Genomic DNA, 19855 nt, shown 5'->3' with positions numbered 1-19855 from the left:
TTTTCTCGTTCATTAAAAAAATGTTTTGTTCATAACCAAAACTACGTAAAAAACAAGATAACTACAACATGAGGAACAGAACACACATATGTACTAAACTTACTGTAAGGTCACATTTTCTATCGATAAGTTATCTAATGAGGAATTTAGACAGCTAAGTGCTCGCAGCTTTAATGAAAAATAGCTATCTATGACTAGCATGAAAAAAGAAAGAATGAAAGCGCTGCATAAAAATGTACGAGGTGCGTTCAAAAAGAAACCAAACTTTTGAAATAGCACGCAAATCGGCAGAGAGCACGCTGCGGCTACTGAACGCATGTAGCAGATGGTTTAGACAACAAATTGCCATTTGCCGCGTTTCATTCTGACCACTGGTTGGTGAGCTACAGCCGGCGAAGTGCGCACGTGTACAAGCTGTTTGTTGGATTAGTGCCAAAGTAACAACGAATGACGTTGAAGAACAACGTGTTTGTGTAAAATTTCGCTACAAACTTGGCAAAATTTTCAGAGACATTTCAATTGCTTAACCAAGCATACGGAGAAAACTGTATGAGTCGCACTTAGTGCTATGAGTAGTTTAAGCACTTTGAACAAGGCAGAATGTTGGTTGGTGACGATCCCAAGCCTGGACGACCCTCCACATCGACAGATGGTGACCATGTCAAGAGAGTGCGTGCTGTAATTCGTGGAAATCGTCGTTTAACTGTTCGAGAACTAGCTGACGAAGTGGGCATCCGCATAGGATCTCGGCATCCTATTGTGAATGGCAAACTTGAGATGCGTCGTGTCAGTGCAAAATTCGTGCCGCGTTTGATAAGTGTCGATCAGAAACCCCTGTGTTGAAATAAGCCAGGAACTGCATGCCGCTGGCAATGATAATGAAAACTTCTGTAATATCACAATTGGCAATGAGACGTGGGTTTATGGCTCTGATATTGAAACAAAAGTGCAGTCGTCGCAGTGGGTGGGCGAACAGTCTTTTCATCCAAGAAAGCACGCATTAGTCAGCAAAAATCAAGGTAATGGTGGTGTTTTCTGACTGGAAAGACAGTCCATCAGGAATTTGTACCACGTGGTCAGATGGTAAACAAGACAGTCTACCAAGGAATTCTAGCGCGTTTGCGGGATGCTGTGTGCAGTAGGAAGCCTGAATTGTGGGAAACCAACACTTAATTGTTGCAACATGACAATGAGCTAGTTCACGCGTCGCTCCTTGTCTGCGGCTATCTAGCAAAACATCACACTCTCGTGCCCCATCCACCGTATTTTCAAGACCTAGCCCAAGAAACCTTTTTCCTGTTTCCTGAACTTAAAATACCCATAAATACAATTTCAAGACAATGCGACACGAGACCTACGCGCCATCCCAGAAAAAGCATTCTAGGAGGCTTTCCAAAAATGGATGAGATGATGGGAACAATGTATTGCCAGAAGAAGGGACTACTTTGAAGGGGACATGCATAAAAGGTTGTACAATAAGCAATAAAGATGTTAAAGCAAAAGTTTTGTTTCTTTTCGAACACACCTTGTATGTATTTGAATTGAAGAACTCTTTTGGGAGCCAAGCAACATAAAAAATCTTTTGTCTTGCGGAGCACACTCTGCATACATGCCACAGTGGTTGGGTGAAAGCAGAGAAATCCAAAGTGAAGTTTTTTATGTTTACATTGCTAACAAGAGAAAAAAAACAGTTTTAAATATGTGTTTCAGTTTAACATAATTGCTCCGTCATCACAAACACGTTAGATATTATTCATACATATTCAGAATTATTTGTGCTGATGACTCCTGGGCCTCCAGGTGACCGTCGTACCTGCAAGGAAAAAGAAATGCCACTTTATGTTAGACGATTCCAAAAACTGCTTCACCTTGGCCCTCTTAGGGCTACGTTTGTTCAATAGTTGTTCGAGGCCAATATACTAGTGATCTTGCAAGAAACAGATCTCAATGTTAACCATAAACTTATGAGACCGCGAGATAACGATCCGAGGTCTTTTTTTTGACTTCCCTCATTTTGGTGTGGCTAAAAAACCACACTTGACTGCGCTTAATTGCACCTTGTTGGGGGAGAGAACAATTGTTCAGACTGTGTTCGACACCCTTGCTGTTGGTTGTTGCTGTAGTGCACGGCATTGCATTGATGTGCACACATTCTATTCCTTTATATTTTAAATCTCGGCTCTCCTGCTGCCTTTCATTCTGTTTATACCCCTTCCTCAGCACAGTCACTTGTATTTACGCTGGTGAACCTGCCTGTCTTCCTATCTTTCTAGCTCCTTACTCCAAGAGCACGTGTCAGCATTATAAAACTTGGTGTCCATGATTTACTACAGAAAGCTGAACATTCTATATCACACACTTCACATGTGAATAACTCAAAAGAGATTGTGAAAGACATGCGAATGTGTCCGACCTTTGAATTTACAGCATTGTATTTGAAATCTCACTGGCATTATTAACACTAAAGTCCATCCCTAATTATTCTGAATATAATGAGTGCATACACAGTGTAAACAAAGTAATCAAGCCATGACAATAAACACAAACACATAATGCGCTGGCAAGCAACTAAAGAGAGAAACATACATTCAGTTGCATTCTTCACGTCATGTACAAACACATTTCACATATACTTGGCCTCCTCGAAATCAACTCAATGTGTTTGGGCTGGTTATTTATTTCACAGTCATATTTCCTCACACTTGCAGGTAATTATTAATTGGCCCACATTGTCAGCTGGCTCTCAGGGGCACTCATTTATGTCCCTTACACTTACTTCATTCAGTTGTACTTGTATTTACACTGGCCTAAACTCGGTGACTTCCCACTGTTCTGAAATCAGCAGAAATTTGTGAGAGGCTCTCGAATGTGTGTCTATCTCTAGTGATATTACAGCTCGTGTAAGTGCTTCAATGTTCTCCGCATGCGAGCAATACTGTAAACACGTGTATCTTTCTGAGCCCCACACCAATTTTGAGCTGGCAAAATATGAGCTTTTTCTTCGTGTGCTTCATCATAAGCATATATTTCCGCACTGCAATGAACAGCCATTTGTGGCCTGATTTTCGCTTACCGGTGTGGTGGTCCACTCTAACGTTCGAATGGAGAGCCCGGAGTTGTGCTTTCTTTGGTAACGTCCTTATTAGTGTTGACGTCCCTATTTATTCCTGTATAGAAACAAATACAGTTAAGCGAGACTAAAAAGAAAATGCCGAAATTTGATAACTCGAAAAGCATAAGCTTATAAGAAAGGTCTTATTAGGGCCTATTTTGGGGCTAGTGGGTACTTCATAGTCGCAAATCAACACAACATAGCAATCACCACACAAAAGCAAAAAGTCCAACTTGTAATGTTCTTTTGCTTCTTTCATAATTTTTTAGCTATGCATGCAGCGCTTTGATCTCGCAACATTTGGGACCGACGCAAGTACTGAAAACCAGATTTTTCCGTCTGCTATAATACTTGCAATTGCTACAATCGACGTGACATGTCGCGTTGTTGAAATTTTGCCAGTTGCATAAAACTTCGCCTCTTCTACAAGTGACGAGTGTACTGCTTATCTCCAAGAGATAATGTGGCAAATCCTACGGCTAGTGCAAACCGTCACTTTGGAGCTGCTGCGTCGTCGGAGTTATTTGATTATGGTCGCGTCACGCAAGCTTCGAGCTAAATCGGCCTTTGAATTTTAGTGAACTCGACGCATTAAACAGGAAAGCCAGAAATCTACGCAAATCCACACACTACACAGAGGAAAGTGCGTAACACAGCAGAAATTTTTGTTCAAAATATAACCGTCGTTTGACAAACTGGAACTACGCAACGCAGTGAATTATTCACGCGAAGCCCACGAAATGAATAAAAAAGGCACATTTTATGGTTAGAACGCTACACGCGATTGCCAGCGCCGCTATGAAACGCAAGCCCTAACGAAAGTTCGCGCTTAAGGTTTCAGTAAATGGACACCTGACTACGCAAGAAAAAAAAATCGCATGCAATCATACAATTGGGGGAAACCTAAACCGAGCTACGCCTGCAGTTATAACTACTGCACACACCAAAACTTCCAATGCGCGTGTTCGCATTAGTACTACACGTTCAGATATTTAATTTGCCGACATTCGTTATCTGCTGGCTCATGATAATGCAATGGTAGAAATTAAGCAGTTAGTAAGCGTATCGTATAGGAAGTAAAAATCGACCTACCAAATAGGCACAGGTTCGCAGCTCTACATCATGCACTCCTGCGCCCGCTGATCAAGCGCACACGGCGGCTCGCCTCCGCTGATCGTCTGTGTGGCCGTTGTACTCGCACGACTTGTCGAAGTTGCACTGCTTTTTTGCAATTTCCGGTAACAACGGTAGATTTGAACATCACTGACATCACCGAGAGCGTTCACCGACGAGGCCAGATCACTTCACAACACGAACAGATTCGCATAATTTCGCCGGTACAAAGATATGAGAATAATTACCGCCGAAAACAATCGCCTCGTATACGCCGGCATGCGCCATGTTCTCGCTCCTTCCTGGTCCGGTCGGCGCAGCCTTTCCTCCTCCTCCGCCATGAAAGCAACGTGGAGGCGTCGACTTGTTTTTCTTCGTTCTCTCCTTTTGCCTTTCGCTTTACTTTCTCCCTCAAAGCATTACCTTCACTGCTCCTTACAGCTTTTGCTTTGTAACGCTCTCTCAACGCATCGGCGCGCGTTTTGCGCGCCAAATTTGCAAGGCTGCATATAAGCGTTGCGTCCGCTCGCGGCCGCATATACCGGGCCTAGCCTGCCGCCGCAGCCATTGTCACGCATAATATTGCTTGAAAGTCCGTTTATATGCAGTACTTTACGCTGGAACGAAAATATACTGCATATGTGCCGGACATTATACGGTACTTGACTAAGAGTGTAAGCACGCTTTTTATGCAGTTGGTACAGCGAATAGCCGCTAACCTTATCGAAACTGCTGTAAGACTAATTGAAGGGTATTCCGTGCGCGGTATATTTCTCTGTGGTGTGTAAAAACATTGAAGTTACTGAGACGAGTGAGTGCTTGCTGAACCGCTGGCGGCAATTGCGTTTCGTTATATCTCGGCGACTGCTGTTCGCTTTATGGAATAAACTTGTGGCGACAGACGGCGCACAAACCGGCGCAGCCTCCGCCTCGTCACTTCCTAGCCCGGCGTGACACGGCTGCATGCTGCACCACGCCTCCGATAAGGAACAGCGCCACCGCAGCGTCACCGGAGGCTTACGTCACCGACGGTGGCTATAAAACCAAGGCCGGTATTTTGTAGCGATGACTTTAAAGTAATAATGCCTTTTCGCGCTTATCACGCTTTGTCAGTGGTCAGAGCGACGGTCCGCTCGCGTTATCAACGGGATCAGCCAGCTGTGAGCGGTGGATGATAAGACTATTCCAAAATAAGTCATAAGACATCGCTACAAAATCGCGGCCCAAGCTGCCAAGCGACTGTATCATCACGTGAGCCCCAGTTTTTCGACCGCCCATATGGCAACACCAAAGAGATGATAGCCACCCAGAGTGAATCTAGATAAACCAATGAAACTGGAGGCGTGCCGACGGACAAACTTTGTCTTGTTACCATTAGTTCTTTCATCTTGTGGATTCACCAGAGCTCGTGAAGATCCCGAGTTTCGCCAAACTCGGCGCCTTCTGGATAGCACCCCAGTTGTGATATCCCTTATCACACATACATCGACGGGTGGGCGCCCACTAGAAGGAGATAAGAAAGAAGGAGATTCTTCCTTATCTTTATTACACATTTTTCCCAAGTGTAGGGTAGCCAACATGGAACGACCATGCATGTTTAACCTCTCTATCTTTCTCTCTCTGTCTTTGGAGTTGTGCCTTTATAGTTGTTCTGTCTAGCGCAGCACATCTATCAGTCACTTTCTGAATCTTTGGTATGCGGACTGATTGCGGAGCTTCATTCGGTCTATCCACGAAGCACGAAATGGAATACCGTTGGAATCGATTTGTTATATTACGTGGGCCCTGAGTCTGTCGTCCTCTCTAATTCCAAGTGATGGCCTCTATCATACCTTATGAAGAGTCATTAGAAGCTTCGTTCGGTGTTCATAGGTCACATCAAGCTGCTCCGCTCACTTTAGTCAGCCGCCCCAATAATGTGGTCTGCATACGTTATGAATATTTGGGTTACTCAGGGACTTGGAGAATGTTTCGCAAAGGCACACAGGCTCGTCGGAATAAAATGAATTTATTCGTGATTCAGACGCACAGACCGAGATTGAGGAGTGCACTGGAATGTTCGCAATGTCAAGTTCAGACGGCGATCCTCAATTTCCAGTTGCATTCGTAAAACTGGCTTTATCGCGGAATACCTAGGCCGTATACTTTTGCTCAGAGGAATGTCCTGTATAAACTCTTGCAGACCCTTTATCAGTTGCTGATCAGGTAACCTATTTATTTATTTATTTATTTATTTATTTATTTATTTATTTATTTATTTATTTTACATACTTTCAAGGCCCGTAGGCGCTACAGAAACGAGTGGTACATACCGAGAAAAATAATGCAGAACAATGAGTAAAATAATTGTTAGATGGCATGGAACACAGCAGTCTTGAACCTCGATGCGTCTGTAATAGTGGCGACCGATGCGGGAAGGTGGTTCCAGTCATTACAGGTGCGAGGTAAAAAAGAGTGATAGTACGCATTCGTACGACAAAGATGGCACGAAAACTTTATGGATGTGATCGCTGCGGGATGAAACGTAAGGAGGAGTTAAAAGTTTCTCTTTTAATACCGGGTTTGTGGTAAATCATGTGGAAAAGACAGAGGCGACTGTATGCACGACGTACTGAAAGATCCGGTAGGTTAAGGGTTTCCTTCATGAGTGTAACGCTAGCATGACGAGAGTGATTAGATAGAATAAAGCGAGACGCGCGGTTCTGAATGGCTTCGAGGGAGAGGGTTATAGTAAATTCCACTGGCGGATCTGGAGCAAGTTTTTTTGCTCCGCGGCCGAGAATTTGAATTCCACTGGCGGATCCAGAGCAAGATCGCATGTTCCACTGGGCGATTTGGGGCAACTTGCTCCGCGACGGAGCGCTCCGCGTTGATCCGTCTTATAGAGCCGGATTTCGCCGGAACTCCAGCGACTAGGCGCCGTCACTTCCGGAACAATCGGGTACGTCGGTTGCTTGCAGCGCTTTTTCAAGCGCTGTCTGGTAACCCTGTGGCGTTGTTTACAGTTCTGAAATGGCGTCGTTCAACCCTGCCGGATTGCTCGTTGCTTTGAGCGACAGCGACAGTTCGCACAGTTCCTCTTCAGAAAGCAGCAGCAGCAGCGATGAGGATGAGTCGTACGTACTGTACGAAATTTTATTTAATGAAATGTTTGCAGAGCCTCCGCACAAACGCCCCAAAATCGTCGGCTACGTCGAAGAAGACGCGAAGTGCAGTTGCCGCTGTGCCTAGAACCCCCAACGTGGTCTAATGCGAGATTGGCAACATGGGTAACCGGATGCGTGCGACAACTTCCGCTGCAATCCCTGCCGGAGCGTGTTTATTTTTCACTGGTCGATCGGTATCGGGTCGCTCCGCGGCGGATTTTCTTGCTCCGTCTTGGATTCGGCACACCGCTCCAGATCCGCCAGTGGAATTCACTATTAGTGATACATGAGGGGGATCCCAGATGGCCGAGGCATATTCTAATTATGCTCGAACAAGTGTTTTGTAGAGCGCCAGTTTTAAAGATGCAGGAACTGCGTAGAAGTTTCTGCGCAGATAGCCTAGCGTGCGATTAGCGTTAGAAGTTATATATTCTACATGCTTGTGCCATGATAGATCGCGAGTGATATAAAGGCCCAGATACTTGTAAAAATTAACTTGACAGAGAGGAGCGCTATTGAGAAAATACATGCGTGTCTCAGTATTTTTAGTGCGGTGTGATATGCGCATATATTTACATTTATTTACGTTTAGTTTCATATTCTATGTATTGCACCATATGGATAAATTGTTAAGGTCTTGCAGTTTACTGGAATCGGCGGGGTCACTAATCTTATGATATATTACGCAGTCATGAGCAAATAGGTTAATTGAAGATGATTTGACGCAGTCAGGGAGGTCGTTAATATAAATTAGAAAGAGCAGAAGCCCGAGGACAGATCCCTGCGGGACCCCTGATCTAACCGATAAAAAAGCAGAGGAAGCGTTATTGGCAGTTACGAACTGGGTTCGATTGGAAAGAAAGTCTTTAATCCAAGCTAATACAAAACGATCAATGTTAAGCTGGTCGAGTTTAAGGTTTAGTAGATCGTCCGTTACGGTATCAAAGGTCTTAGCATAGTCCAAGAAAATGCAGTCAACATAAATGTTATTGTCAGATGCAGCAAAAAGATCATTAGTAAAGCAAGCTAATTGGGTTTCGCACGAGTACATTTTTCTGAAGCCATGTTGACAGGAATGAAAGAATGAATTGGTCTCTAAAAATGCTATAAGGTGAGAGTAAATGACCTGTTACAAAAGTTTGCATGGGATGCTTGTCAATGAAACGGAACGGTAGTTCTCGGGAGCATGCGCATTGCCTGATTTTGGGAATGGAACCACCTTACCTTTCTTCCAGTCACGCGGGAGCGAAGAATACTGCAACGACTGAGCAAAGGTTTTAGAAAGAATAACAGATGAAAAGACTTCGGTGCATTTTAATATTTTTGAATTAATACTATCAGGCCCACTGGAAGACGAAATCTGCAGACTATCGATTAGCCGGCTAATACCAACCCAGTCAATTATTATGGGACCCATTACAGGAAATTTCGAACTTGGTGCACTCGGTAGATTGGCGATGATATTAGTACTGAGGAAAGAGACAAACGCCTCATTCAAAACGCTGCAACATTGATTAGGTGGAATACTGGTGCCTACAGGGTAAGTTAAATGTACAATGTTTGTTTTAGAGCCCTTAACAACAATCCAAAACTTGCGTGGACTCATTTGAAGAAACGAGGGCAGTGTAACATTCAAGAAGGCAGTTCTACCGTTGCTAGTCATTTGGATGTACTCAGTTTCCACTTGACGGTACGTTGACCAATGAGCGGGGAGATTTGTGTGCTTGGCCCGACGGAATAGCCGTTTCTTTTTGTTGCGCAGGCGTTTAAGAGAGTTGTTGAACTATGACAAGCGAGTGTTTGGGGGTATCTTACTTTGAGGTACATAGCTGTCAATTAAAGATAATAGTTTATTTTTTAAATGTTGCCAGTTACGCTCAACTGAGCGTTAGTCAAAACCGGGGATGTAAGCAGCTGTGAATGATTCCATTTCTGCCGTGATAGAAGCAGTATCTGCGTGCTTGTAATCGCTAACAACCTTATCGCTCTTTTTAGTAGAAACATGGGCACGCAAAGTGAAATTAATAAGCCAGTGGTCACTTAAACCAGGGATATAAGTAAGTTTGGAAACCAAGTCAGGAGTAGTAGTAAAGCATGGCCTTGCACCCTGCACACTTCCTGGGGCAGTGCTTTGAAGTAAAAGATGTGTCATTATTTCGCATGTAATTGCGTGAAACTTCTAAACCAAGACCTATTTTCTGTGTTTAACCACTGTCTTATGAGCACTTTCATTGTTATGATGACGATGACAGCCCGCCGCTCGAAAGCTGATTACATCGATCACAACAGAGAGAGAGCGATTCAACTTTAATGGTGCCAGCAATTCACGAGGACGGACGCAGCCTTCCTCCGCCTAGCAGACGGCCGAGATACCCTGGATCTCAGCGGCTGCCTCGGCTAGCTGGACGGCCCAGACCTGGTCTTGCTGGTCTGAGCTGAGCAGCAGGGTCTCCCACTGCTGCCGGTTTTGAATTTTGTGGCCCTCGAAAGGAGCCGCTTTCGAGCATGCCCATAGAATATGTGGCAGATCCGCCCTACATTTACATAATTTGCATTGATCGTTGTATTGCCCCAGATAGAATCTGCTGCAGGCCACCGGGTTTGGATACATGTTTGTTTGCAGGAGGCGCCAGGTCACCGCTTGTTTCCTGGTTAGCGCGGGATGAGCTGGTGGGTACCGGGACCTTCCCAGCCGATAGTAATCGTTTATTTCTTTGTAGCTGACCATGCGGTATCCTCTCGTTCCTGGCTGGGCGGGCTCACTTGCTCGGCAAGTAAGTCCTCGAGCTACGTTGTGAGCCGCCTCGTTGCTGGGGAGAGAGGATGCGGGTGCCCAAATAATTTGGATCGTCCCGCGATGACGGTCGCTGTTACTATTTAGAATTTTGAGCGCCTCTGGCGAGATGCGTCCTTTCGCGAAATTGTGAACTGCAATTTTTGAGTCGCTTATGATAACTCTCGCTTTCGTGGAGGCCACCGCTAATGCTAAGGCGGCTTCCTCCGCAACTGTGGCGTTGTCCGTTCTCACGGTGCCGATCGAGAAGGGTTCTCCGTCCGCGTTTACCGCTACTACGGACATCCCTTTGCGTTCTCTGTATTCCGCGGCGTCTAGGTATGCCACGCCCTCTACGTCATCGTATTTGCGCTCAATGTGGCGTGCCCTTGCCTCTCGTCGCTCCTTGTGGTGCTCCGGGTGCATGTTCTTGGGCAGTGGAGGAATTTTAAATTCCCTCCTAGTCTCTAGTGGAATGCTTAGTTTGGTGCCGTGTTGCGCATCGAATTTCGAGTTTCTATAGAATGTGTCGCCCCGTTTGGGTTTGTGTGAGTCTTTCGTATTGGGCGGTAGTGTGTGCCTCGATTAGTTCGTCAAGCGTGTTGTGTAGCCCCAACTCTAAGAGTTTGTCGTTGGGTGTTGTGACTGGGACACCAATTGCCTATTTGAAAGATCGTCTGATGATGCATTCCATCTTGTTTTTTTCTGCCACACCAAATGTTAGGTACGGTGCCACATAGACGACGCGGCTTATGACGAAGGCCTGCACTAAACGAATTAGGCTGACCTCCATCATGCCGTAGTGTCTATTGGTAATCCATTTGATTAGCCTTAGTGTTTGCTGTGCGCTATTTTCTAGCGCCTTGATGGTACCGAGGTTTCTGTCTTCCGCATGCAACCGGATTCCTAGGACTTTGATTTGGTCTACAATAGGTATCGGGCCCCCGTTCACTTTGATGTTATTATTCGGTGTTCCTCCGTATTGTTTCCTGGTCGTAGGGTACACCAACAGGAGTTCGGACTTTTGAGAGGAGCAAATGCGCCCCTTCTCTGCCGCGTAGCGTTCGACGGCCTCCGTGGCCTGTTGGAGGGTTTCTTCGATTTGGCGTTCGCTGCCGCCTGTCACCCACAAAGTTATGTCGTCGGCGTACAGGCTGTGGTCGAGGCCGCGGATCTTACTGAGGATTTTCGGCAGGCCGATCATGGCCACGTTGAAGAGAAAGGGGGACAATACCGAGCCTTGCGGCGTTCCCCTACTACCCAGTTTTATGTCATCCGACTTGATGTCTCCTATCGTGATTTGAGCTGTGCGGTTCCAGAGGAAGTCCCGGACGTAGGTGCAGGCCTTGCGACCTACCCCCAGGACCTGGAGTTTGCCTAGGACCGCTTTCGTCATATTATCGAAGGCCTTGGTGAGATCCAGCCCTAAGATGGCTTTCAGTCCCGTTCCTCTGCCCCGCGCGTCGAGGATTTGATGTTTGATTTGGAGCAGGACGTTCTGCGTGGACAGTTTCGGCCTCAACCCGATCATCGTGAGCGGATACAGACCTCTATCCTCCATGTAGTTGCTTAATCTAGTGAGAACGACGCACTCCATCAGCTTCCCCACGCACGAGGTTAGAGAGATGGGCCTGAGGTTCTCAATCAGCAATTTCTTCCCGGGTTTGGGGATCATCACTACGTGCGCAGATTTCCACTGCGGCGGTATTTCACCCTGTTCCCAGCACGCGTTCATGTACTTTGTTATTGCCGCGATGGATTCGTCATTTAGGTTTCGGAGAATCTTGTTCGTAATCCCATCCGGGCCCGGTGCCGACTTTGTGCGCAGTCTGAGTATTTCGGCCCTCACCTCGGCCTCCGTGATCTCCTCGTCCAATGCTGGATTTTCCCTGCCCGTGTACTCATTCTGTGGTTCTCGCGTAATGCCTCCTATGTATCTGTTCTGTATGTCGCGAATGAGTTCGTCGTCGGTTCCCGCATAAGTGATCGATCACAACAGTTTTTTTTTTATGTCAGGTCTCCTGCCACTGACATCACCTGGCTTTCTAGATGGTAATTAGGAAAGGTGTATGATAGACTGTGAGCCATTGTAGCGTGGCATTGGCCTGTCAGAGATGACAACTCTCTAGTACACAGACTTCGTCGTAATAAGCGATATGAATGGTTCTCCATTCTAACCTGCTGGGCTCATGCATTATCAAAAAGTTTGGGGACCTGTGCCAAGGTTTTCGTACCACCGCACTGCGCTCAAACACTGCACTGCACTATATATATATATATATATATATATATATATAAATTATTATGCTCTATATATATACAGGGTGCTTCAGCGAACACTTAAAAACATTCTTAAAGGTTGCTGTGGCAGATAGCACAATTCTAACTCATGAGCTGGTCGACTCGAAGAGGCGGACATTACTTGCACAAGAAATTGAAATGCGTAATCGAATAATTAACAAAAAATGACTAATTAAGTTTTCAACTAATTGCCTGATGGCCCATATTGCAAAGTGGATCCACTTGGAACGAATTCTCCGAATGACACCAGTTTCGAGATATTAATTCCCGAACTTTGCGGAAAAATGCATTGGCGTTCCAGTTTGTTTCTTAACACAACGTCGCTTTATCCATTGAAGCACAAAATAAACTGGAACGCCAGTGCATTTCTCCGCAAAGTTCGGGAATTATTATCTCGATACTGGTGTCATCCTGAGAATTATTTCCAAGTGGATCCGATCGCCTTGCGTACTCCACGGCTACAATTTGTAAATTGCAATATGGGCCATCCAGTAATTAGTTAAAAACTTAATTATTGAATTTTTGTTGATTAGACGATTATGCATTTCAATTTTTTGTGGAAGTAATGTCCGCCTCTTCGAGTAGACCAGTTCATTAACTACAATCGGGCTATCTGCCACAGGCAACCTTAAATAACTTTTGAAAGTGTTCGCTGAAACACGCTGTATATAGTGCATAACCTTTATGTTCTTTTGGAATTAAATCTGGATACGAGCAACTGCAATATTATCTAATGAGGCAGTGGCACATTTTTCGCAGAATTCAATTAGAGAAATTCTGCTTTCTTCGCACGTGTCATTGCCGTAGTCGATGCCTATATTACATTAACACTCAAAAGTACACACATGCTATAACGGGCTCACAAGTCTACAATGAAAAGTCGTGTTCATTAACATAAATATTCTCACTTAATGAAAGAATTAGGCATTGTCAAGCACGTGTGAGGAATTGGACAGTAACCTTATGAAATTCAGTGAAAGCTTGATTTTCGTCATAGCTAGTACAAATACCTTCGCCTTTGTAATGATTAGAAACTCGAGCGCAATTGTCGAGGTGCCTTAGAAACTATGGCATTTTGCTGCTAAGTGCGGCTTAGCAGGTTTCACATGACACATGGAGACATATTTTAATGAAGGCCAAATGCAACAGCAATGTACTAGAAGTCAACCAGTGTTGCAATGCGAATTGTTGGTACGGCATTTTGGATTACTATTGTAGCGCATGCAGACGAGCGCGTCTTCAGATGTGCCTTTTTGCGTCCTCGTCGGTATGCGCTGCAACAGTACTTCAAAATGCACTAAGATTTCGGTGAATGTCAAAAATACATGGTAGACATCGAACGGGGATTCCCCACCATGTTTATCAGTCCCCCAGCATAGCTCTGAAACGTTTTAGCATTCAGGAGGCAAAATGCCCGAACATGCTATGAAAGAGCCACATCTTCAAGCATTTCATTATCCAATACTGCAAAAGAGGATGCACAGAAAAGATGCGAATTCAAAATTTCCGGCATGATTTCAATTACTAAAAGTTTGTTCTCTGCAAACCAAACATGCCATAACATTAGACGACAAGGTGGAACACTACGCAACCATATGCACCATACGCACCTTTGGATGAATTGCAGAGTGCACTATGCTTTCTTGGAATTAGGAATATGGAAGCAGCAATAACTTGAAAACAGCCTACAAAGCGCTTCCTCGGAGCTTCGCGTCCACGCAATCGTACGGTCATCAATTAGTAAGGCGGACTTCTCTTCTATCCTCATACCTCCTGAAAAAGAAACAGAATGTTGCACGATTCAGAATATTATTGATTCCCAACGTGATATTTGTATGTAAAGGTGCTTCGACAGATATGACTCTTTACGACGCCCAACATTACGCTACCCAATGCTTTGGACACAGGCTCTTTATTTAAACATCGCTGTCCCAACGCGAAATTTGATGCTTTTGTAGATAGGTAACACATAAAAGTGAAAATTATATGCCGCAAATAAATAGCTGCAATTGTGGCTGATGAACACAAATGTTTTTTTTTCATTACAAGTAAATTCGCGGTAGTCCTGTTAAGGAATTAGAGTATCTTTATCTTAAAGCTGTTCGCCTTCAAAAACATTCTTGAGCACATGTCGATTGCAATCCAAAGCAAGACAGACGTTCACCGGAAGATGGAGTCTAGAAGTGATTACCAGTGGTAAATAAAGACTATCGCTGAAAACCCGTTTTTTTTTTGTAAAATGGGACATGTCTACGTCAAGGCAGCAACTGCTTTCTTTAGGTGCGTTCTTATGTACGCGTAGCTTACCGCCCCTCACTCTCAATGGGAGAGGAGAATAAGTCCGGTGCGCCAAGTAAACGCCACTCATATTGGTAAAAATAGGGGGGGGGAGCAGGAAAGGAAGAAAGGGGGAAAGGAAATAGTGGCTGTTTCTGCTACACTCATGGGGACATGGCTAAGTGCCTAACCAAGTAATAGCCGGAGGAGGAGGGAAGAGGGGTGTTGCTTGCTGCAGGCGGACCTAGCCTTGCAAAAGTTGCCGGCAGTTGCTCCGCCTGAACGCCACCTATCAACCACGATACGGTCAGAAACATTTAGCAGTCCACCTAACAACACCAGTTGGCATGGAGCCCAATACATGACGCTTTTTCTCCACTAAGAGTAAGCCCTGGTCAAGACTCGAGTTACCCGTGAACGCTGTCAGTGCCGCTTCTATCTAGCTAGTGGCACTGCCCTAGCACTGGCCGTACACGCAAGGTATATGTACGCATGGTAGCGGAACTCCCACAGACGCCCATACGTCCTGCAATGGAGGCTTGGATGAATGGATGAAGGAATGCTATGAGCGTGCCCTTTGAAACAGGGCATTGGGGTGCCTCACCAAGCTCTCGTTATTTTGCCTAATGTCCTACCTATCCTTTAAAAAGCACACACAAAGAATTCCCAGCATAAAACTTTCTGAACCACTATTGGGAACTTTGTTTTTGAACCCCTCCGTTGTTTGTGGTCTAATTACCTTTCTGCTTCCAAACCTCCAATCGTCTTTTCCTAATCTCTATTGAGGACATGTTTGTGTTCCATCTGTTATCCCTGAACCCAAGGGTTTAAGGAGGCCAGGGGAGCCTAAACCGGCAGCTGGGTAAATATTTTCACATTCTAATAAAACACGTTCCACATGCTCCTTCTTTCTTGGTGTACCTCGCTTGATAACTAGGCGTTCTAAGGCACCCTGATCTCGGTTCGAAAGGTAAACAGTTTCCTATTGAGTTAACATAAATTGTTTCTTTTCTGATTTCGTCTTTATCTTTGAGGTAGTTACTCATAGCAGGTTTACTTTCCATTACCGCCACCCAGGAGATTGTCTCAGCCCCTCTGACTTTGCGTTTGACATTCTTTGTTACTATCTTGCTTACTATACCGGTCGCATAGTTGCTGGTAAGCTTCCTTGCTCTTTTCCTCCGCGATGAGCCCCTATTTTTCTGGTACAAGTACTTGAACACTATCGCAACCCGTTTACTTTCATTCCCATGCCTGAGCCGTTCTACGAAATCCTTTTTCACTCTGAGCTTCCCTTACTTCAAAACTTGTCCAGCCGATATCATCCTCTACAGCTTTCTTTGTAGTTTTCCCGTGAGTGCCCATGTGACACGAACCACTGATTTTTGGTTGCCACCGAGAACTGATAGCACCGACAGCGAGAAACAAGGAGCAGCACCGCATTGGCTGCCCGCTGCTGGGTGAAGAAAGCACAACGTCCTCTCGAGGGACGCGGCTCTACGCTCGCTGCAGCCTCCTAATGTCAGTTTCGCACTCTCTCATATAGCCCAAATTGGTCGCGTCACAGTTCCCCGTGTAATCGAAATTTACCAGACCCAAAAGTTGATATGGCTAGTACGGAGAGCTCGCTACAATTTTCCAATTATTATGAGCCCGCTGAAATTAAAATTTTTTAAAACTTTTTAATTAGCTACTAATTACCACGTATCTCCCCTCACACAGTGGTCGCCACCCCTCACGCCATGTCCATGCAGCAACCGTGCTCTTATTACAAAACGGCTCTTTTTTAAATATTACTTGAAATCTTCGTAGAAACACACGACACAGACCCTTTTCACGGAGATCCCTTGGGCGCCGCCACGTTTGGTCACGCGTCCATTAATTTGCTCGCCTCAGCAGCCTCTGTTGGGACTGTTTACAATGCATGCGCATGACATCGGTGTGGCTCCTCAAGCCTGTTCCGACGGATATCGTAGACGGTCACTGCGTGGACGACACGACTAGCTTTAGCCACAGCTTCAGAGAACAGTGCTTTCAGAGCTATTGCGCCTTGCCCAAACGGCGCGAACAGCGTATGCGGTGCGTGTAATAAAAGCTGGGCTAGAAATGTCTTCCAAGTTGTCCGAACTTTCCGCTTACGAATTAATCTTATGTTTTACTCGTCGTTCTTTATTTGGCAAATACTTTGAAGCAGCGGCTTCTCATGTATCTCACTCAGTAAAGTTGCTCGGTGCGGTCACTCTCCGACTAATTATTTTCTGCCTAATCGTCGCGGTTGTGCTCGGTTCCGATAGATTTATTCTTTCTTCACGGGATCAATTTCCGTGTAACACCCGTGTACTTAGATTTAGGTGCACGGTAAAAGACCCCAGGTGGTCCAAATTATTGTGGAGTCCCCCACTACGGCGTGCCTCATAATCATATCATGGTTTTGGCACGTAAAACCCCATAATTTATTTTTTTATTTTTTCTTTCTGCGCTCAAGGCTTGCAACGTAGATGTTCTGTACTTTGTGATAGCATGTAGCAAAAACGTATCATCTCTAGTCACTCGCTCACTCTGTGGACTGTCACGAAACGTTCCTGCTTCGAGCATTCGTGTGTTGTCGGTGTAGTCACCTTCCCTCATGTTTATGCACATCGATTCAAATGCGCGCCCATTCACTTATTCATGATACGTTGGCGATAGAGTGGGCGTAAGTTTGCCTATGTCTCGGGGTGCATGTTTGTACATACGTGCGAGAAACTAACAATGCCATCAAGTGGCGCAACTCCCTTCTGTAACGAGGGGTACTCAGACTTTATTGCCGAAGTTCCGGGGTTAGTAAGTCCTTTCTTTGGAGGTTAGCAATAGAGCGCTGGTGGATGACTGGATTTTCTTATCCTCAAGGCAAGCCGTGCATCGCAAAGGGCCGGCAACATAGGCAGTCCTTTTGTAGCAGTGGCTGCACAGATTCATTTCATTCCTTAATGTGCCAGTTACTATTTTTGCAGGCAAATACCGCACACGTTTTCCCTCTATCGTTCCACATTTTGCAGCATTAATTGGGCACAGTGCGTCAGCGAACGCCCAGTTAGCTGCATTTCCGACCGCGGATCGCACAGTAGCAAAGGAGAAGCAGTAACGGTTTCGTATTCGTGCTCTTTCGATGATGCAACGTGCAGCGCGCCACCGAAAGCGTCATCTCGTTCCTATAGAGCAAACGGTCAACAGCCTAACATGCTATCTAAGCCTGGCAACAAGCGCTATCCTTTTGCCCACAGCACTGTTTTTTTTTTCTTTTTTACAAGTGCTCATTGTCGTCTAATGTAAAAAAAAGGAAACAGCCATAGCTGCAAAACCGCGAGTTTCAGTTACGGAAAATGTAGTCACTGAAAAAAAAAATGCGAGTATCACATTTGTTTTGTGCGCGCTACTGCGCAGTGATTGGGTCGCTTCTGTCATGTGCCCGCCCTCTCGCCGCCATATCTTTTCCAAGCGTTTTCGGTGGAAATACGTTGAACACGTAACGTGGGCAGACTTCGTCTATTTCTGCAACGCGTCCTAAATTACCTCAACATCATGCCTGGTTACTGTGTCTTCGAGTGTAAAAACCGAACGGAGTAGGTGAAAGCATTTTTTTTCCGGATTCCGTGCGAGATGGACGACCAGGGACGACGTTCTGCGTGGCTGCAAAGTATTGGTCGCAAAACCTTCACGCCCTCAAAGAATACCCGCTTGTGCGGGTGTGTTAGAGCGAATAGGTTTCTTTCGGCCTATTTCGTGCCTTATCATGGTTGGTGGTCGTCGGTGGTCGGCAGTGTTGATGGTCGGATTGTGGGACTTGGGAAACGAAAGCCTCAATGGAAAGGGCACCTGCTCTCGTGCAACCGAGTGGCTGGGAGGGGTGGGCGGAGAGGGGACTGTAGCATGTGAGTTGTGTGGAAGGGCGAGAAGGACGGTCCCGACTGCTGCTCAGTTCGTTTTTTTTTATTTCACGGGTTAGTTCGTTCGGGCTATTCGCTAAATTGATAATCATCGTCCATGGTTGGTGCGAAATTTTTTGGTCAGTAGTTAACCTACGCGCACTTTGCTGCGCAGTTGCTCTAGCGCGACCGAACTTATTGCGTGCGACAGGTAAACTTTAGGTGTCTCGTTCGTGCGGCTCAGTCTGCTTAGCGCCATTGAAAACAACGTACATACTTTTCATGCATGCTGTTGGGTTCGTGGCGCTCGCCCTGCTTGACGCTATTCTGAAAAGAAGCATGCAGTCTGCTACAGCATGATTTTGAATGCTTGAGGATTGTTCACAAGCATTACATCTCTAATGAGGTTGAGGCATCGTTTTACGCCAACAGAGCAGCGAGAGCAAAGTACCCTTTCAAAATTTTAGTGCCCAATCTGCATAGTATATGTTAGGATTGCGCTTGTGACGTCTCGTTCTTCCGTGACCTTATAGACCTCCTTTTTATAAAATATGTTTTTTTGCGTGTTAAATATATGATTCGGATGAACGATGGGAGCGTGATCGAAATGAATATAACGCGATTGGCTTAAACAGAACCGCACCCTTGTTCACGAACTAAAAATCCCAACAACACAACATTTCCGAACACAGTAACAGATCTGCAAGCGCACTGGAAGCTTGATGATTTTAAACAGACAGACATACATAATAAAGGCATTCATAATTCAAACATACATAATTGCACATACTCATTCACGTATGCACGCGTATACAAAAATATGCTTACGTCTCGCGTGAACGAATCGGTGTTAACGAGTTGTTTACATCGCGGATTATGTTGCTCAAATGGCTCACTTTTCTGGAAAATGAATAAGAAAATTACAAGCAGGCAATTCGAAAATAAAAGCTTTCAGCAGACATCATTGACTTTGATTGTCAATGTAATCAAATAACCCGAACAAACGCATAAACGAACGAATAGTGCCCCCTCCCTCCGAAAGCCCCTCCAGGCAGCTCTGATGCGCGAGAACTAAGTGAGGCGCAAAGACAGCTAGAAAGGAAAGTACCGCATGTACTTCACTGATAATACAGGGCAACCAACCCAGCACCAAACAACGTTTACATGTGCTTGCTTGTGTAGTTCGACGACGACTCGAAGGACGCAAACAAGCACTATGAAGGCAACC

Source organism: Dermacentor silvarum, chromosome 1 (assembly GCF_013339745.2).
Source record: "Dermacentor silvarum isolate Dsil-2018 chromosome 1, BIME_Dsil_1.4, whole genome shotgun sequence".
NCBI classification, from domain to species: Eukaryota; Metazoa; Arthropoda; class Arachnida; order Ixodida; family Ixodidae; genus Dermacentor; species Dermacentor silvarum.
Note: the sequence above shows the minus strand (reverse complement) of the source record.